This window comes from Molossus molossus, unplaced genomic scaffold (genome assembly GCF_014108415.1).
Source record: "Molossus molossus isolate mMolMol1 unplaced genomic scaffold, mMolMol1.p scaffold_m16_p_22, whole genome shotgun sequence".
Classification (NCBI taxonomy): Eukaryota; Metazoa; Chordata; class Mammalia; order Chiroptera; family Molossidae; genus Molossus; species Molossus molossus.
The window spans coordinates 31,606,838-31,626,869 of NW_023425358.1; positions in this window are offsets into that span (position 1 = coordinate 31,606,838).

Here is a 20,032-nt window from a genome sequence, read left to right on the forward strand (position 1 = left end):
AACCAAATACAACTCACGGATCCTTCCGACAGCAGGGATCATACAGTCAAGCCGTGCTCAGCCCTTAATACCCTGGCATGAACTGACATCACTTCCCTGAAGATGCTCTAAGGCTTTCTCCAGCTTTTGGCCAACTGGCTGCTGCCGGGCTTGACTCGGCCACAGGCGTGTCATTGGCTCGTGCAAGCAGGAAAACTGGACATAAACACCTGGAGCTGGGTCTCCTGGTGACCAACGTCTGATTACTCAGGACCCGCATTCTCGCCTGGCGATGAGCTGATGGAATTCACCCAGAACGCTGCCCTGAAGATGCAGGGTTCCCACAGGCAGCCAGAGGTGGGGACCCCAAAATTGCAGTGGTGGGTGTTGGGCATCCTGGGCCTGGGGCCAGTTTGGAAACCGGTGCCCGCCCCACGGCATGTGTTTGGTCTCCGGTGAACGCGAGGTAGGCGGACACCTCATCCGCTCCTGCCCAGCGTGTTCCTGCCGCAACCGCAGGCCTCACCTCGGCGGCTGGCGATTGGTTGGAAGTGTGGTCTCCTGGCGCAGTTTCTGTTCCCAGGCAGCGAGCCTCCTCTATCTCTTTGAAGATTACAGGGCTTTAGCATGCCTTTAAAGTGAATTTTTCCCCCTGCGTTTTATTATAATTAATGACCAGAAAACTCTCCTCTTTTTTTCCCCCTTTATCTCTTAAATATGTTTCTTTCCTCTTTAAAAACGCAATATTTCTTTTAACCCAGGATATGGATGGGCCTGTCCCTAGCAGGGCAGGCCCGGCTTCATCTGTCAACTTGATTGTGCAAAGCCTCCGTCCTCAGCTGGTATCTGAGGTGGATTTCAAAGCCATGACTCATGTGTGCTCCGCGGCGGAGGACCCGGGGAGCAACCTTCTCCAGCCAGCTTTCGGCTAGGGTCTGGCTCTTTGACAGAAGGTCCTCCAAGGGCCCGGGGCCCAGGATGCACAAGACGCTTTGTGCACGCACATGGAGGCATTGGCCGCAGCGTACAGTTCTGCCAACCTGAGCTGGCAGCCCCTCCCTGGCGTTCCAGGGTCCTCTCTCCTCAGTGCAAGAGACACATCTGCAATAGCTCAGACGAGTTGAATTGAAAAGTCATCGGATAAATGTGCAAAGATGTAGGTAATGCGTTTAGATTGTCTCCCGTTTTGTGTGTGTGTGTGCGTGTGCATGTGTGCATGCGCTCTAGGGTACACACACAACAGAGCAATACAATAGATGTGCTCAATATTAAGCACAACTTTCAGAACAGGTACCGTCTGCCCATGTGTATACATGTGTACGTGCGCCAAATATACCTAAAACCAGGTTTCACCACCTCAGCCCTAGTGCCACTTGGGCCTGGGCGATTCTCTCTTTGGGGCTGCCCTGTGCATTGTAGCATCCCTGATGCCCACTGGTACCCAGCTGATTCCCCAGAGAGAAATCACTGCCAGTTAAGATCTGCTCTTCAACAAAGATTCCAAAATATCAATTATTTCAGATAGCAAAACTGGGGAGTGAGAATAAGTAGGGAGGGGGGTATTAATTTTTGAAAAATTAACTTGTATTGTTTTGGGACAGGGCGATATGCCAATGTGAGACAACATTTAGGTCCCCTGATTTAACAACCAAATCAAATGTATAAACGAAAGGTCAGGTATTTAAGTACACGGACTTTCTGAATTTTTTTTTTAATCCTCACCCGAGGAGGGAGAGAGGGGGAAAGAGAGAGAAACATTGATGTGAGAGAGACACACTGATTGGTTGCCTGCTGCATGACCCCAACCGGGGCCAGGGACGAACCACAACCAAGGTATGTGCCCTTGGGCGGAATCAAACCTGGGACTCTCTGGTCTGTGGGCCAACGCTCTAACCGCTGAGTCAAACTGGCCAGGGCCGGACTTGCCAAATTTTAAAGTTTCTTGATGACACCATTAGCATACAAGTGTTGTACATGCATCGCCTTCGTTTCGGACCCTGGTTGACAACACTGGGGAGCTGGCCTGCGGCCCTGGCGGTGTCTGTTCCGGAGCAAGTGTTTTAAACATAAGGCAGGTGGGCACACGGCCCCCTCTGAGTCACACTCTGCACTTCGCGGAAGCTTGACTTCGTTGGGAGAGACTGCAAAGCAGCATCATTTACTCATCATTGTCTGGGCTGTGGACGGGAACCGGCTCCCATCAACCCAGCACCGAAAGCGAATGCTTGCTTTGCCTCCAGGGGCAGCCCCCCCAGTGGGAGGAAGGGCGAGGAACAACACATCGGGCAGAGACCCAAGTCACACATCACACCCAGAGTACCTCTGAGGACGCCTGTCTTCACACACTACTCCTTGAGAAGGTGGCCGTAAAGTGGTTCAGGGAAATACATGCACGACCGTGGCTCCAACTGGCTTCGATCTAATCACCCAGGAGATTGTAAAAACCCCTTCCTGGGCCTGGGGTCCCAGGGGGTCTAGAGTGGGGCTCAGGCGTCTGGGTGCTTCGGAAGCAACCCCGGGGGATTCTAATGAGATCTTCCCCCGTTTCCTGGGGATCGCTTTCTGCCCGAGTCCATTGTTAAAGGCCCTCGGCATAACTGAGGGGTGGGGTCAAAACCACACACAACACCTCTCCACTGTGACGGCCACCTCGAGGAGGCCCGGGGTGGAAGTGTGACAGCCCTGGCTCTCTCGGAAGACAGGTCCAGGTTTACAGTCCTTGTGTGTTGCACGTGGAAGGGCCCTCCCACGCGTGCTGTGCAGCCAGCAGCAGCGTTTCTGGGGGGCAGTATCTGAGCCACGTGGATGGACTACCAGCTGAATTCTATCTGAAGCACTGAGATCCCGGGTCTTAAGCCTCCAGGCCTGGGATTCCTCAGCCAGTAAGTACTGAGTGTCTTTGTGCCTAACAAGGTGCTGCTTGGGGAAGGGAGGTCTGGGCACCGAGCCAGTGACAGGCCCAGGCTCCACCCCGCCAGATCCCACCCATTCCTTCAGGCTCAGTTCTCATCTCCCCCCACCGAGAAGCCTTGCCCGATTCGAACAGCCCTCATCGTGAGCACTGACATCAGCAAAGGAGAACAGAAACTCCAGTGCAACCTGACCCCTCAGGGTCGGGGCGCAGTCTGCTTGGGGCGAGGTCTGGGTTGGAGGACACAGCTCCATTTTAGAAAGGATGGGATGGAGGCTAAGGGCACGCATCGCTCCAGAAATGAGTCAGCCTCCTGCGGTGGGCAGCGATGAGGACAGGAGGAATACACCCAAATCCAACTCAAGTCCAACTCAAGTCTAGGGTTTAGTTCACTGCAATATATGCTAATTTCTGAGTTTTGCTGAAGGTGTTATCAGCCGATGGTTGGCGTCAGTTCAACGCCAACAGGAATCCCCAATTTGGGGTGCGGTGAAGAAGAAAACTTGATTCAGTGCAAAACAGCTCAGTGGTGACACAGCCCGGCTGGGAAAACAGCGCTTCTGGGGAACAGCTCAATAGTGACGTCACTCGTTTTGAAGTCGCACCGCTGTGAGACGGCCCTGGGGTGAGGCCCTTCTTAAACTAGGCAGCCCTGTCTGCTCCAGCTGCTTCGGTCCACCCCACTGTCTCCTTGCTCTGCTCCTGTCGCCGTCTGTGCCACTCTGCTCCAGGACAATGTCTTTGCTGTTTGTGCTCCAGCCCCAGCCAGAGGCACAGTTCCCAAATTTTGGAAAACAGAGTGGATGCTGAGAGCCACAGAGAAAGTGACTTATATAGACAAAAGTCCCCACCCCTCATCCTTGATTGGTTCATCTTCATGCAAATGAGGACTCCAAATCCTTGTAGTTTGATTGGTCCAGAAATACTGTCCTGATTGCTCAGAATGGAGCTGTTCTGATTGGTCAGTGAAGATGTTGCTGGGGGGATAGAGCTGCGCAGCTCCAATTGGACAGGGAAGCCTCAGTCCCATTGGTTGAAAGAGGGGGGGGGCAGGAACCGTGCAGGAGGTAGTGCAGGCTCCTCCCTGGTGTGTGTGGTTCACGTGAAAGGCCCCGGTTTAGAAACGTCTCCTAAGCTCTGTTTTTGTCGTTGACTTGTTTGTTTTTAATTTAAGCCCAGTTAAACCACCAGGAGTCCTTCTTAGGCCACCTCTCTCTCAGGATCCAGTGTCATGGTACCGTAAGATGTCAACATGGGGAACGCTGGGTGAAGAATAAGAAGGAACATTCTGTGTACCCTGCATGTCTGCCCACCCAGGGGCAGGTAGCTGGCATGTGCCAGGACCATGGGCTCTATCTTGGGTTCATGTCCCAGCTCTGCCACTTACCAGCTGGAATGTTTTGCAGAAACAGAATGGGAATGTCCCCTAACCCTTCACCTCAACCCCCCCCCCCCATAAAATGGTGATAACAGAACTTACCAAAGGGGGTTGCTCTAGATTCAATGGCATGAAGGCGTGTGCACACCAGTCCCACGCAACGGCTTTTTTAGAACCAACCATTGACCTTTCTTACTCTGTAACTGGTATTCGCCAAGCAAGCCGAGTAATCCAGACCCTTGGGTATGGTTGGGTGCACTTTTCTAGTCTGATTATCACATTGTGTGTGTTTGTTTTTTCCGTGAGTGGCCAGGTGGTGGCTCTGTCTCCCGCCTCTTCACAGCGGCCTGAAACACACCTGACTTCTGGGCAGACCTGGCATCCTGCCCACGCACTGCTGGTCCCCTCCTGGGTCCGGTCTCACTGAGCACGGTCGTCAGCCTGAAGCCCAGTTCTAACGACACAGAGCGCGGCTCAGCAGGATTATTTGCCCCGCTGGCCTAAGTCACTCGACATTGAATTAAGTCCATTTCAGGGTGCTCTCGGAAGGAAGAAAGATATTCCTTGTAGCCTTTATTGTAATAGGAGGAAATCGGGAGCACCCTAAGTGCCCATCAGGAGGGAATGACATAGCGGTGACCCACACCGCAGGCCACTCTGCAGCAGCCCAAATGCACGAGGCAGATCAATGCACAACGCGGAATGATCTCCAAAACAATCAATGTGCTGTAACGCGGAATGATCTCCAAAACAATTAGGTAAAAACGAAATCTGGGATGCAGTAGTCCATGACCTTTAAAAAAGCAAAGGCATGTATGTAAGACTATATATGTAGGGAAACACAGAAACGATCCAGAAGAGTGCTGCCCAGCAGAACTTTCTGTAATAATGGAAGTGTACCGAATACCCCTGCCCCGTGCCATGCGCACCACTGCGTGCTCTTGAGCACTTGAAATGTGGCTTGTGCCACGGAAGAATTGCATGCTAATCCTATTTCATAGCAATTGACTTGCCTCCTTGGCTAGTGGGTATCACATTGAATGACACAGGCCTGGAAGGCTGCAGACCCAACATAATAATGGCCTTGGGGCGGGAAGACAGGAGTCATAGGAGACATTTTCCTCATTTTGTATGATTTGTCTTATCTAGGAAATACACTATAGTCATATATTACATTAAACACACACACACACACACCTAATACTGTTTTTCTTCAGTGCAGTGTGGTACCCTGGACTGGATCCTGGGACAGAAAAGGGCGGTGGTGGAAATCCGATTACGCCTGCAGCAGGTGAAGAGGCGCATAGCAGTGTGCGTTTGGGTCTGGCCAGTGTACATGGGAACAGGCCGACGTGCTAGGGAAAGCCACGTGTAGGGCGATCCTCTGTACTGTCTTTATAACATCTCGGTAAACCTAAAATGATTCCAAAATAGAGCTTATTTTCAAAATTAACACTCATAAATGTGGTGCTCGGTTTTTCCTGGATTTTTTTAAAAAGCCACACGCTCGCGACTTCAGAAGAACAGGAAAGCACACTGGACCCCTTGTTGGTTCTGGGCTCCGTGTGTTTGGAGCCTTGGCTGAGAGGAGGGAGGCCACGGAGCAGCCCAGAAGAGCAAGAGGAGGGCGTGGTGCCTGCGTGGGGACTGGTCACAGCCCTCCGATGCCTGCAGGTACCAGCAGAGACCTGGTGGCTACCCAGGGATGAGGCCAACAACCCAAGACACGTCCATCGTGATGGCCACACCTCCCTGAAAAGGTGCCACCACATCTGGTGCTGCTTTGAGGTCCCTTTCAGCTCCTTCTAAATACTCCTCAAATGATGAAAAAGCCATTGGCCATAGGACCCCCGACCCCCATTTCATCATCTAAGGTCTTCACAGCGCCACCTAGTGGTAGACAATGGCACTGTCCCACTATTTCCATTTTAATGAAGAAATGGGGAACCCTTCTCATGGATCTCGGCTGGAAGATCACAGCCAGGGAGCCCATATTTGAGCTCTTCGGTGCCAGGCACCGTTCTGTGGTGTGGAAGACAGGCGAGGTCCCTGCTCTCCTGGAGCTACATCCTTGATTCTGTACCTCCGTCCTGCTGCGTCCCAGCTGTGAGCCTTCGGAAACACCTGCCTCGTGAGCTGACGTGAGGCCCTGTTTCCTCATCTGTGAAATGGGGATGGTGGCTCTTACAGCGTCAGGATAAGAACCAAGTGTTCTTAAAGGGGCAGCACCAATTCTTAAGACCTGCTACATCATGACAGCTACCGGTTCCCGACACCCACCATTATTCCCCCAAGCAGAAAAGAGGCTTGAACCACATACTCTTCCAGAAAGTTCCCCAGTCGAGCTAGGAAAAGGGGAGGAAAACGGCTGTAACTCTTGATGACTTCATGTGGAGGCTCAAGTCAGCAATTATGTAGCCATCGTAAAGCCAGACCCGGGAGAAGCCCACAGTCTCCCATTTCCCAGGGAAAAGGTTCATGTGTCTTCTGACGAGCCTGCCCCGTCTGAACGGCTGGAGATCAGCCTTTTCCTCGGAGGGAGAAGGACATCTCGTGATGAATAGATACGTCTGTCCCAGCGGGAGCGCCGAGGGAACCGAAGGAGGGCTCCTGGCCGCGTCAGGACCGTCGCGCAGAAGTGCTCGGTGACTCGCAGGGTTGGCAGGGCCGGCGGCTCCCACACCAGCCCACCGTCACGTGGCCACAGCTCCTTCCTGAGCATTGTTCCTGACGTGAGTAAATAATGGCTGTTTAATGGGAACCAGACTGTGCCTCTCGCCCAGCGAGCACCCCGCCAGCAAGCCTTTCCCCGTGCCTGCGAGCTTTGGCGGCGGGGGTCCGGGGGTCTTTGTCTGCCTGGTCTAACAGCAGGTCCTTCAGAGAGCCCCTCAATCCAGCGTCCCTCCCGGCACAAGCCAGCACCTGTCTGAAGGCAAGAATGGGCAGGCGGGTTGGAGGGTCACCTGTCTGCCCCACTTGGCACGTGGGGATCTCGGGCCCTGCTCCTTCTGCAGGACCGCGGCAAAGCTCAGACGAGATGAGAGGTGCAAGGAGAGAAATTTGAGAAGCACGTGCCTCCACGCTTTCTGGAAGACTCCGCATGGTACTTGAGGTCCCACAGGAGCCAGCTGGCCCGCAGCCCCTCCAGCAGGACTGTGGTCACTGACTGAACAGCAGAAGCGAGAGGACGGGCTGGTCAGCTCCTCTCACCGAGACTCGAGAGATCCTAACGCCCACCACTCCACCTCCCGTCCACAGCTCGGGCACCTTCGCCTTCTCTCTCTCCCAGAAGGGTCATCTCCTCCCCTCTGCCTGTTTGTGCCTCGGACGTGTCCTGCCCGCGGCCCCCAGAGCACACCAGCCCACGGCCTGCAGTTATGAACTGTTTGGAAGGCATGCACGTGAGATCACCTTCCACCTGTGTGTGCCCCTCTCTCTGGTGGGCCCTGGCCATGTGAGTCTAGGTAACCCTATTCACGCCTCCGAGCCTCAGTTTCCTCTTCTGTAAAATGGGGGTGACAGTGCACATCGCCTAGGCTCGCTCTGAGGCTGAAATAAGCAAATCTGTGATCGAGCACTGAGAACACATTGTGTGACAAAAATGTGATCTCGTAACACCGTGGAATCCTCACGGAACCCTCACCCAGGAGCAAGCTGTTGAGGGCAGAGGCAAGCTTGGGGACTCTGCTCACAGGTCACACAGCCAGCAAGAGGCAGTCTGACTCCCAAGACCCAACTGTCTACCTCTAGTCCTTGCCCGTGTACCCAGCTAAATACTGTCCTTCCCTGACTTGGTGACTGGTCAAGAGAAAAACCATCCTGCATTCTTCCGGAACGCTATCCATCAACGTGAACGCTACTATTCAGACGACTGGTTGCTTTTTTGTTTTGTTTTTTAAGTCCACAGCTCCTCAGCCAGTCTCTTGTCCTCCCAAACAGCTGAAGACATTATGTTATAATCTACCGGTTCACCCAAAAACCAGGAGGAGGAGCCAGGTTCATGTCCTGCAGCTCTTAGCCAACTGCGAGTCTCCAAAGAGCATTTCTACCAGCCTTCCCACGTACTGCGCCGCTCTGCGTCCTCTGCCTATGTTAATGTCCCCGTGCCTCGGTTTCCCCTTCTGTGATGAGAGAAAGGGGAGTGGTTTTGAGGATTGAGTGAGTTTTCTGGCCCCTCAGTGTCACATAGTAGGAGACGACTGAAATCTGAAGCCCAGCGCCCTGGCTCCCGGGTTGGCGCTCCAGCCCCTCCGATCAGGAGCCGCCGAGCATCCTCCCGGCCCTTGGGTTCCAAGCCGGCTCTGAATGCCAAGTACACCCGGGGGCCCACGCAAGGTGGGCACGTCTGACAGCGGGCAGTGTGTTTGTTATTCCTGCCCCACCTTCTGGAACGAGGGCGGCTTGGTCTGTGGAAGACGTTGAGTAATAACCAGAGAAAGGGCCGCCCTGGTTCCCAAATAAACAGGCTCATGAGTGATGAGGGCACCCCCTTCCCTCCCACCCCACCCCCACCCCCACCCAGGGCAGCTGCTGCTGCTGCCAGCACCGTGCATGCGTTTCTTACACGGGGGTGAGTAAACACCACCCGGGCCCACTTCAAAAGGCTCCCTGGGCAGCCGCCGAGGGGCAGCCAGCCGCCGGCTGATGGAACCGACGTGCCTTTGGGGGGCTGGGCCCAGGCAGAGGGGCTGGGGTGGCCTCCGGTAACAGACGGCCCCAAGATGTCCAAATACATCAGTGTGGAGGCCTCAAAGGCCCAGAGAATGAGAGCAGGAAAAATAAATAATTCCGTTATCTCTGATGAATTTTTGCCTTTGATCTCGTCCCCCCCATTCTCCCTCCATCGCTCTTTCTCCCCGCCCCCTTCCCTGATTTTTCTCTCCCCACTACCTCTTTTTTTAAACCTTTCCTCGTACTTTGATTTATGCCTTCAACCGTTCCACGAGGCTGACGTCCCCTGATGAATTGGTGGGGTTGTTCTGTTCCGAGACCCCGAGCAGGCGGCTGGGAAGGGGGCAGGGGAGGGTTGCACGATTCCTTCCCAACAGGGAGAGACCTGGCTCCAGGAGAGACCTGGCCCCATGGACCCGGGCACACCCAGCTTCCCGGAGCCGGGCCGGCCTCTGCTTCCACTTGTCTGTTCTTCTGTGTGAGCCGACCTGGGATTAGCGAGAAGGATGCTTTTCTCCTGTCCCTTCCTCATTTGGGGGTCATGCCCTCAAAAACTATTAATACTTACTGCGTGCCAGGCTCTGGGAGTCGAGGGGCGAGTGCAGCCGTAACCTGGAGCGGCACACTGTCCAGTCGGGGCAGATCGAGCCCAGATCTCGGGCTCTGGGGCCAGTCTGCCCAGGTTCAAGTTCTAGTTCTGCAACTTTCTGGCTGTGTGTTCACGTCAGAAAACTACTCAGCCTCTCTGTTCTCCGATTTCCTCACATATAAAATAGGGTAACAACCTGGCCAGTGTGGCTCAGTGGTTGAGCATCAACCCACGCACCAAGAGGTCACCGGCTCGATTCCCAGTCAGGGCACATGCCCAGGTTGTGGGCTCGATCCCCAGTGGGGGGCATGCAGGAGGCGGCCAGTCGATGTTCTCTCTCATCAATGTTTCTCTCTCTCCCCCTCTCCCTTCTCTCTCTCTCAAATCAATTTTCAAAATCTTTAAAAAATAGGGTAACTGGGTCCACATCATAGGATTAAATGAGTGAACACTAAAAGCACTTAATAACAGCCAAGGGGTGCCAAGCATATGTCTGTCACCAATTAGTGGGACAAATAGCAGAAAAGCTGAGGATCCCTAGGAATCTCTAACAGAGACACACAAACTAGCTGAAGGCTTCAGAGAAAGCTGTTGGGGGTAAAAGTTGCATAGAACAGCATATGCAAAGGTCCTGGGGTTGAAGCATGCAAGGAATTAAAACCCAGTAGTACCATGAGAGTCTGGAAAGTGAATGGGACTAGAAGACGGTAGAGAGTAGAGGAGCTGGTGGCAGTCTTAAGGACGATCAGGAGTTCGGTTTTCATCCAAGTGGCATAAAGCATGGGGAGTGTTGATGTGCATTTAAAAGACTCACGTGGCCCTGGCCAGTTTTGCTCAGTGGTTAGAGCGTCAGCCCACCGACCAGAGAGTCCTGGGTTCGCTTCCTGCTAAGGGCACATACCTCAGTTGCAGTTTGTCCCCAGCCCTGGTTGGGGTCACGTGGGTGGCAACCACTCAATGTGTGTCTCTCACATCAATGTTTCTCTCTCTCTTCCTCCCCCTCTCCCTCCCACTTTATCTGAAGATAGATGCAAAAATGTCCTTGGGTGAGGATTAAACAAACAAACAAACAAAATAAATAAATAAATAAATAAAAGACTTGCATGCCTGCTGCCCAGGAGTGGGGACCCCAGTGGAGGCCGGGAAGGCAGTACGTTTTCAGGGTTGTCCAAGTGAGTGAGGGTGATAATGGCGGCTTGAATGAGGACGCTGGTCCCCTCACTCTCGACAGGAAGTGACGAGGCGTTGTCCAAGGAGCTCGCCTGGACTGGACTGAACAGAGAGGGGGCCCAGGCAGCCCCCCAAGTCTGTGAGCAGCTGGGCTTTGGTGGTACCATTGACTGCACAGAGAGAAGGCTGGCGGTGGGTTTCCGGTTGGGTCTGCCAGGTGGCCGAGACCTTCGGAGCAGTGACTTCACCTTGTCCACCCAGGTAGGAGAGATCCGAAGCCAGAGCTCCTGGGAGGCGCGGAGTGGAGGCGAGCAGAGCCGGAGAACCCCCAGGCAGCTGGAACCGGACTCCAGCAAAGTACGATGGCGGCCAAGGGTTCCCAAACTCGACTGCACCTTGGGGCTTTGTTAAGTGCCAATGCTTGGCTCCCACCCCAGACATTGATTTGATTAGTACGAGATGCATCTTGGCCTCCGAGATTCTTTTCGGATGCTCTCGAGTGATTCTCACACGCGGCAAAACCTGGGAGCCGCTGTGGTAAAAACTCACGTGTTAGGTTTGGCCAAATGCCGTGCTAAATAAATGACGGACCCTAAATGTCATCGCTGTGACAACCTCCGTAAGGGCATTTCCTCATCTGTCGAGTGGAGGTGGGGGTAACGACTTCGTAAGGTTATTTGCCCCAAATGACTCTTCTGCGGTGCGGATTTGAACTTGAGGCATCTGGCTCCATGCGGTGGGCTCATAACCTTACGCGACGCCGCCGTCCACTTTGGTACCGACGAGGCTGGGAGCGGTGTAAAGTCATCACATGCTTGAAGAACGCCACCTAGGAGATTCCTCCCCGGCACCTCGCGGGGCTCCAGGGATTCGGAACTAAGAGGGGGCAGGGGCAGGAGGTACCCAGAGGGGGTCTTCACCATCAGAGCTGGTGCAAAGCCTCAGTTCCTCCTGGTTCGGTCTCACACTGGCTGCCTGGGTTGGGGGAGGAGCCCTGGTTGGTGGCATCTGAGGAAGAGACACTGGACTCGGGCTCGGCTTGTTGTGGACCCTGTCAAAAGCAGTCTGCCCCAGGAGGCTTTACCTCAATGCCCTCTAGATCCTTAACTCTTTGGTGGTGTGGTTTGGTATCGGGGAGGTCACGGGCCGGACCGGGGCTGCCAAGGACTCTCCTTCTGTCTTGGGACCACACTCGCTGGCCTTTGCATTTCGGGTGTGTTGTGGCCCTTCCCTGCTTCGGAATCTACCATAACCACGTGGTGTGTTCCTCCGGTGGCGTCGTGAGAATATTACTGAAGGAGCCATCATTTTCTCCATTCTGCTCTGGGCATTCGATGGTTTTGAGTCTGCGGCAAGGCTGGGCACTGCTACTCTGAACGTCCTTGCATGAGCCTCCCAGTGCTGAGCATGGACTTGCTGGACCCCTTGACTTCGGGAATGATGCCAACCTCGTTTCCAGAGCGACTGGACCCTCCCACCCAAAGTTCCCAAGAACCACACCCCCACCAATGCTCGTCTACCTAGAAGTGACCGGTTCTGCCTTCCAATACATCCTGCTCCCCGTGCCCCCCCTCCTGCCTCTGGCTACCACCCCTTCATTTTATCTTCAAACTGATTCTCTGAAGTGAGATGATCCCCATTTCATGGATAAGCAGACTGAGGCTCACCCCAAGTCCCACTGATGGGAGGGCAGGTCCGGGTCTCACTCATTCCTTCAAGAACCACAGTCCCCACACGGTGTGTGAGTGCCCCCGTGTCCCCTAGAGTGGAGAGCAGAGTGGCATCTTCCCCGAGTGGGGAGCAACTTTCCTCGTAGGCATTTGACTCAGTTCTACAAGTCGGGGGTGGTGTAGGTCCGTGGCTTCGATAATTCCAGACTGTTACAAGGTGAGTCCCATGCCTAGGGAGGCAGGGTGGCCATCCAGGGGCTGGAGGAAGCCTACGCTTTAGAACCAGACGCCAGGGTTCAAGTGCCGATGCACTTGTAGGTCACGTGTCCTTGGGTACGCTCCTCAACCCTGCCTGGCCTCGGTTTCCTCCACCGGAAAATGGAAATACTAGCCCCTCGCTGCCAGTTGTGGGGTAGGTAGGAGGCACGGCACTCGAGGAGGGCACACACGCCAGACACTGTCACTAGGACCTTGGCAATGGGCAGTCCACCGCCACCACGTCGCAAAAGATATTTGAGAAGGTGAGCGAATTCCAGTGGTTACGGGGTCAATGTTGAGCAACGTCTGTTTTGTATAACTCAGAGATCCCACAGCCGGAGCTGGGAAGGGAGGAGTGTGCATGTGTGTGTGTGGGTGTGTCTGTGTGTGTGTGTATATGTGTGAGTGCGTGTGTGTGTCTGTGTGTGTGTATATGTGTGAGTGCGTGTGTGTGTGTCTGTGTGTGTGTCTGTGTGAGTGCATGTGTGGGTGTCTGTGTGTGTGTGTGTATATGTGTGAGTGCGTGTGTGGGTGTCTGTGTGTGTGTCTATGTGTGAGTGCGTGTGTGGGTGTCTGTGTGTGTGTCTGTGTGAGTGCGTGTGTGGGTGTCTGTGTGTGTGTGTATATGTGTGAGTCTGTGTGTGTGTATATGTGTGAGTGCGTGTGTGGGTGTCTGTGTGTGTGTCTGTGTGAGTCTGTGTGTGTGTATATGTGTGAGTGCGTGTGTGGGTGTCTGTGTGTATGTGTATATGTGTGAGTGCGTGTGTGGGTGTCTGTGTGTGTGTGTCTGTGTGAGTCTGTGTGTGTGTATATGTGTGAGTGCGTGTGTGGGTGTCTGTGTGTGTGTGTATATGTGTGAGTGTGTGTGTGTGTATATGTGTGAGTCTGTGTGTGTGTATATGTGTGAGTGCGTGTGTGGGTGTCTGTGTGTGTGTGTCTATGTGTGAGTGCGTGTGTGGGTGTCTGTGTGTGTGAGTGCGTGTGTGGGTGTCTGTGTGTGTGTGTATATGTGTGAGTGCGTGTGTGGGTGTCTGTGTGTGTGTGTCTGTGTGAGTCTGTGTGTGTGTATATGTGTGAGTGCGTGTGTGGGTGTCTGTGTGTATGTGTATATGTGTGAGTGCGTGTGTGGGTGTCTGTGTGTGTGTGTCTGTGTGAGTCTGTGTGTGTGTGTATATGTGTGAGTGCGTGTGTGGGTGTCTGTGTGTGTGTGTCTATGTGTGAGTCTGTGTGTGTGTATATGTGTGAGTGCGTGTGTGGGTGTCTGTGTGTGTGTGTCTATGTGTGAGTGCATGTGTGGGTGTCTGTGTGTGTGTCTGTGTGAGTGATGTGTGTGGGTGTCTGTGTGTGTGTGTATATGTGTGAGTCTGTGTGTGTGTATATGTGTGAGTGCGTGTGTGGGTGTCTGTGTGTGTGTGTCTATGTGTGAGTGCGTGTGTGGGTGTCTGTGTGTGTCTGTGTGAGTGCGTGTGTGGGTGTCTGTGTGTGTGTGTCTGTGTGAGTGCGTGTGTGGGTGTCTGTGTGTGTGTCTATGTGTGTGTCTATGTGTGAGTGTGTGTGTGGGTGTCTGTGTGTGTCTATGTGTGAGTGCGTGTGTGGGTGTCTGTGTGTCTATGTGTGAGTGCGTGTGTGGGTGTCTGTGTGTGTGTGTCTATGTGTGAGTGCGTGTGTGGGTGTCTGTGTGTGTGTGTCTGTGTGAGTGCGTGTGTGGGTGTCTGTGTGTGTGTCTATGTGTGTGTCTATGTGTGAGTGCGTGTGTGGGTGTCTGTGTGTGTGTCTTTGTGTGTGTCTATGTGTGAGTGCGTGTGTGGGTGTCTGTGTGTCTGTGTGTGTCTGTGTGAGTGCGTGTGTGGGTGTGTGTGTATATGTGTGACTGCGTGTGTGTGTGTATATGTGTGAGTGCGTGTGTGTGTATATGTGTGAGTGCGTGTGTGGGTGTCTGTGTGGGTGTCTGTGTGAGGGTCTGTGTGTGGGTGTCTGTGTGTGTGTGTTTTGGGGAGCTGCGAGGCGTTGCTGGAAGGAGCAGCTAAAGGGCCACCTTGATTAGAGTGAGGACCCCTCCTTCAGCAGTCACCCCATGCCCACGTTTCCTGCCTGCTAGTCCATCCACTAAGAATAAAATTCTAAATGGATAATATTCCAAACAAAGGATAAAATAAACCCAATTAAAGAGACGGATAAAAGTAGAAAAGGTTAGAATAACAGAATTAGTGTAGACAACTCCCCTGCCTGGGCCAAGACCCCAGCTGTGGCTCCCGGGGCGCCCCGCGCTCCCCAGCCTGGCTCCGCCTGCTCAGGACTGCGTCCTGGCGCAGTACGTGCTCACCAAGCATCTTCTCCTGCTTGCGAAGTCGGTCCAGAAAGGCCTCCGGGTGGAGACGCATCCAGCTCATCTGTCTCAGGGAAAGAGGCCAAGCAGCCTCCCAGCTGGGGCCTCGCTGCCTCTGATAAGAATGCTGGAGAGAGGTGAATTCTGAAAATTAAACAAATCCTGGTGCCTTTGAGAGGTCACCCGGCTCCGAGGCTGGCCGTCCTGTCTGTGATAGATGGCAGGGCTGGCCTGCAGGAAGAAGGGGGCCTCAGGAGCCGCTGACACCAGTGTCCGGGCGGCCGGAGAGAGGGTCCAGGGTGTCCCTCCCGGCGGCGGGCAGGCAAGGTGATGGAGGGATCGTCTATGAAGCCAACTGCGCACCAGAGCACCCACTGAGCCCGGGGAACGGAGGGTCGCTGCCCAACCTGGGGGGAGAGTTAGCATTTCTCTCCTGCCCCGCAGCAGACAGGGCTGCTGCCCCTGGAGGGTGGGCATCTGCTCGCGGGAGGAGGGTGCTGGGGCTCTCTGGCCTCGCTGCCCCTTCCCCGGGACCTGTGTGAGACTCCCAACGCCGTCACTCCCCTGGCATTGGATGAGGGGTTCAGGCTGGGCTACACTTTCCAGCACCTTGCACCTGTGTCCTGGGGTATGGAGGGTCCACGCTGGGCTCTGCTGTGCCAGGTGAGAGGGGCCACAGGGGCCACACCCAGAGAGTAGAGGCAGGAAGCCCAACGCTGGGCTATAATGTATCAAAAACTTCCCACCATAAAGGGCCTGAACCGCAAGTTCACACGCCTCGCAGTAGGGCTACGAGTAACCGGCCCCTCTGGGACTCCCACGAACAAACGGCAAAGCAGAGGTGTGGATCCTGGCACTGCCTCTCCCCAGCTGTGTGACCTAGAGGTCAGTGACGTCCCCGAAGCACTCGCCCCTAATGGCCAAGCGTCACTGCATCCCCATCTCTCAGCCCTTGGCATTGTGTGCATTGGTGGGGGGTCCCCATCCTCTACCACTACCAACACCTGGGAGAGAAAGAAGGCAAAGCACTCTCCTTCCCCGGACCCCAGACCCTACCCCAGGGCCAGCTCTCCCCACCCAGTCACACAGCAGGGGGGTTCCCTGCCTCCTCTATGGGAAGGGTGTCCAAAGCCTCCCTGTGCCCCCACCTTCGGCCCACGGGTCAGGGAACCACACGGACACACACTCCGGAAGGTTCTCTGGAAATGAACTTGGAAATGGCCAAATGGAGTCAACCCCCTGCCTCTTCCCATGAGTACAGACCACATGTATGTACAAGACACATATGACATATACGTCGTTATATTCATTTATGTATACATCTTAGGTCACACAATACATACGTACAGATGTGTTAGATCCATACATACACATTCATTCATAGATACAGATGTGTATAGATATGAATGAATATATATACATCTATGAACACATGTATATTCACACATACATGAATGGATGGATGGATGAGTTGCATTGCTGTAATCAAATGCAAAGCCACCAAATGTATTTTTCCGTGGTTCCCGGCTCAGTGTAGTAGCACTTGGCACACGGTGAAGATGTACGATGTAGCGTCGCCATAGGGAAACACGCAGTCGGGCTGGAGACTGTTCCCCAAAGGGTTCCTATCCCCCCTGGCGCCGGCATCTTACTGTTGCGTTTGTATTGATAGGGAAGGAGCCAGTGAATGGGACCGTACCACCTGCCGGCTTGTCACGGTGGACATCATCTGCCGTCTGCCGAGTCAAACGTTTGCTGATAAATTGGTAGCAAAGGGATCATATGGAGGTGATGGCAAAAGTCTGTCCCTTTGGCTACCTGGGTCAATTCAGGGGAGAAGGAGGACCTCACCAAGCAAGTCACCGGTTTACTGGTGGGATATTGTTGCAAAAAGGATACAGGTTGTGGTTCCAGACACCACCCCCTGCCCCTACTCACTCACTGTGTAATCTTAAGTCATTTCATCTCCCTCGGTCTCAATGTTCTCATGTGTATGAGGATAACACTCATCATTGAATACTTAAGGATGAAATAATTACACAAACTTAAATATGCATCAACTCCAACTACCAGTTCCTATCACAGCATGAAAGTATATCCCTGCCTCCTCTGTGAATTGCATCTCTCCTTCCCACTCACCCTTCAGGTTATTTTTTCTCTTCACCATGTTTAATAGTCAGTGCCGAGTGTGTCACCGCTGGAAATTATGTGTCAGGGAAGAGTGTCCAAAGATGGCCACCAACGAGCCCTCCCCTCCCTGTAAGCACCTGCCACTCCTCACAGTAAGGGTGTGGAGTTCCTTTTTCATCTTCTTGAGTGTGGGCAGCCCCTGGGACTTGCTTTAACTAGCAGAGCAGAGAGGAAATGATTTTCTGGGACTTCTGAGCCCTTGAGAGGACGGGAGCTACTGCTTTCCCTTCTCGATGCCCAGCCGTCATGTTGTAAGGAAGCCCAAGCTGGACCACTCAGTGACAAGATGCCCTGGAGGACGAGAGGCGACCTTGGCATCCCATCCAAACCACCAGGTAGACGCGAGCGCATGAATACCTCCAGCTGTGATCACACAGAGCAGAAGAACCACCCAGCTGAGCCCTGTCCAAATGCCAAACCCACAGTATAATGAAAAAAAAAACAGTGTTGTTTGATGCTATTAAGTTTGGGGATGTTTGTTAGTCAGCAGTCATTTGCTGCCCCTCGCCAGGACATAGGCCCAAATGCTAGGGTTTTATTTTTGTTTCCAATATATCCTTGGGTCTAGCACAGTACCTGGCACTTGGCAATTGCTTAAGTCTTGTAATAGATGGTTGAAGCCATTCTTTCAAATAGAGGTGGTACCTTGTTCCAGCTCCTAGGCTGTGAAGCCTCTGCCCTCTTATTGATTAGAGACAACTGTGTACATTCTTTATCTGAAATGACCTATTCCTGTTTAATAAGGGCAGACAGACAGACAGACAATAGTGACAGAGACCAGGACCACGAGGCAGGGCAATCTGGGAAAGTCTTCACACTTAACTAGGCAGCCAGATGTTTACATGTCGTCATTCCAATGGGTACACTCCTCACTAAATCCTGGACCCACTGCTCTCCATTTGTGGTCTGCACCCCCATTCCTCCCCTACCTAGTACAGAAAGGGACCCTCCAGCTTCCAACCAGCAGCGCTGAGCAGATGTGTCTCCCATTTCTGTTCTCTGACATGGGTTCCCCTAGAGACAGGGTGTCTGTGTTGCTCATTCATCAGCTCTGGGTCCTACGAATAGGAAGATCTGAAGATGGGTGGTTTTTGCTCCCCGGCCCCCACCTCCCACCCCACGAGTGCTTTGGAGAAAGTAGCTGCTTCTGGCTGCAGACAAGAGGTGGGCAAGGGAAGGAGATGCCCAGCTGTCCATGGCAATGCCTCCCCTTATCTGTCCCCCAGCGCCAGGTCACGGCTTCAGCTCCCTCTGGGCCGGGCCTGACAAGCTTGTACGTTAGCACTTTTCAAAAGCAGTGTCCACTTTGGGAACAGTGTTGGGGCCCGAGAGCAGTCACTTCCTTTGACAAATGGCAGCGCTGACAGCTGGGTGCTGTTTTACAAACCCGGCCTCCTGCTGCTCCCCGGGTGGTGCTGGGTGGGGCAGGAAGGGGCTCAGAGACAAGTCACTCACCAGGGACAGGGACACTTGAGCGGGCGTCCACTTGGTGGGAATATGTGCACACAGAGGAGGGGCAGTAGGTTCTGGGGCCTGACCATCCTCACTCTGCCAGTTCCCTCGCTGTGCCCCTTAGTCCACGCCCCCGACCCTCACTGTCCTCACCTGGAAGGCAGAGGCAATGACCTTGCCCTGCAGTTAACTATTCCTGGTTAACAGATTGCCATTCATTCTCTCTGTTTCTGTGGGGGATCATTATGTTGCCTGACGGAGTCCTCTGGCGCAAGGTCTCAGAAGACCGCAGTCGAGGTGTCGGCTGGGGCTGGGGTCTCATCTGAAGGCGGGACTGGGGAAGGATATGCTCCCAGGCTCCTGTGTTGCTGCCAGGATCTGGTTTCTTGAAGGCTGTAGGACTGACGGCCTCATTTCCTTGCCAGTTGTTGGCAGGAGGCTGCCCTGGGTTCTGCGTGCCCTGGGCCTCCCCAGTGTGGCCACTTGCTTCATCAAAGCCAGCAAGGGAGAGAGTCTGCTAGCAAGACAGGAGTTACAATCTTATGTAACATATCCCAGAGGCGACATCCCTTCCCTTTGCCAAATGCTCTTGGATAGAAGCAAATCACAGTGTCCACCCCCACTCCAGGGGATGGCAGTCTTATAAGAGCGTGACACCAGGAGGTGAGGTCGTGGGGACCCTCTGAAAGACTGTCTGCCAGGCTTTCTAACTCGGAGGTGGGAAGGAGCTGATACCTGTGCAGCGCTCAGCATGGGGCCTGCCTTCTCTGTTGCTTCTCCTGGCATGTGGGGTCCCAGCAGGACACAGATGGCATGTTCCACTGAGGGCCCTTCATTCAACTTCCTCCAAGGTGTGGTAAGGGAGCAGGGAAAGAAAAGAGAGGGGTGATGAAGTACCCTGGGGTGATGAACCCCAACATCTGAAGAAGCAAGGGAAGTGCTGTGTACTCATTGTGCCCCCAGAGTCACAGGTTGGAGGTGGGGGCCTCTGGGAAGTGATTTGGGCCTGGGGCTGGAGCTCTCATGAAAGGGATCTGGGCCCTTGGAAAAGAGACCCCAGCCTGGCCGGTGTGGCTCAGTGGGTTGAGTGTGGTCCCATGGACTGACAGGTCCCGGTTCAATTCCCGGTCAGGGCACGTGCCGGCTTGTGGACTCGATCTCCAGTAGGGGGCGCAGGAGGCAGCCTATCCATGTGTCTCTCTTACATTGATGTTTCTCTCTCTCCCCCTTCCATTAAAAAAAAAAAGGGAGAGACTCCAGAGAGCTCCCTCGCCCCTTCCACCAATCAAGGGCACAGCAAGAAGATGGCCATCTGCAGCCAGGAAGAAAGCTAACACCAGACACCGAATCTGCTGGCACCTGGATCTTGGGACTTGCCAGTCTCCAGGGCTCTGAGACACAAAGGCGGGTCGGGGATCCTACTCAGCAGGCGAGTGTG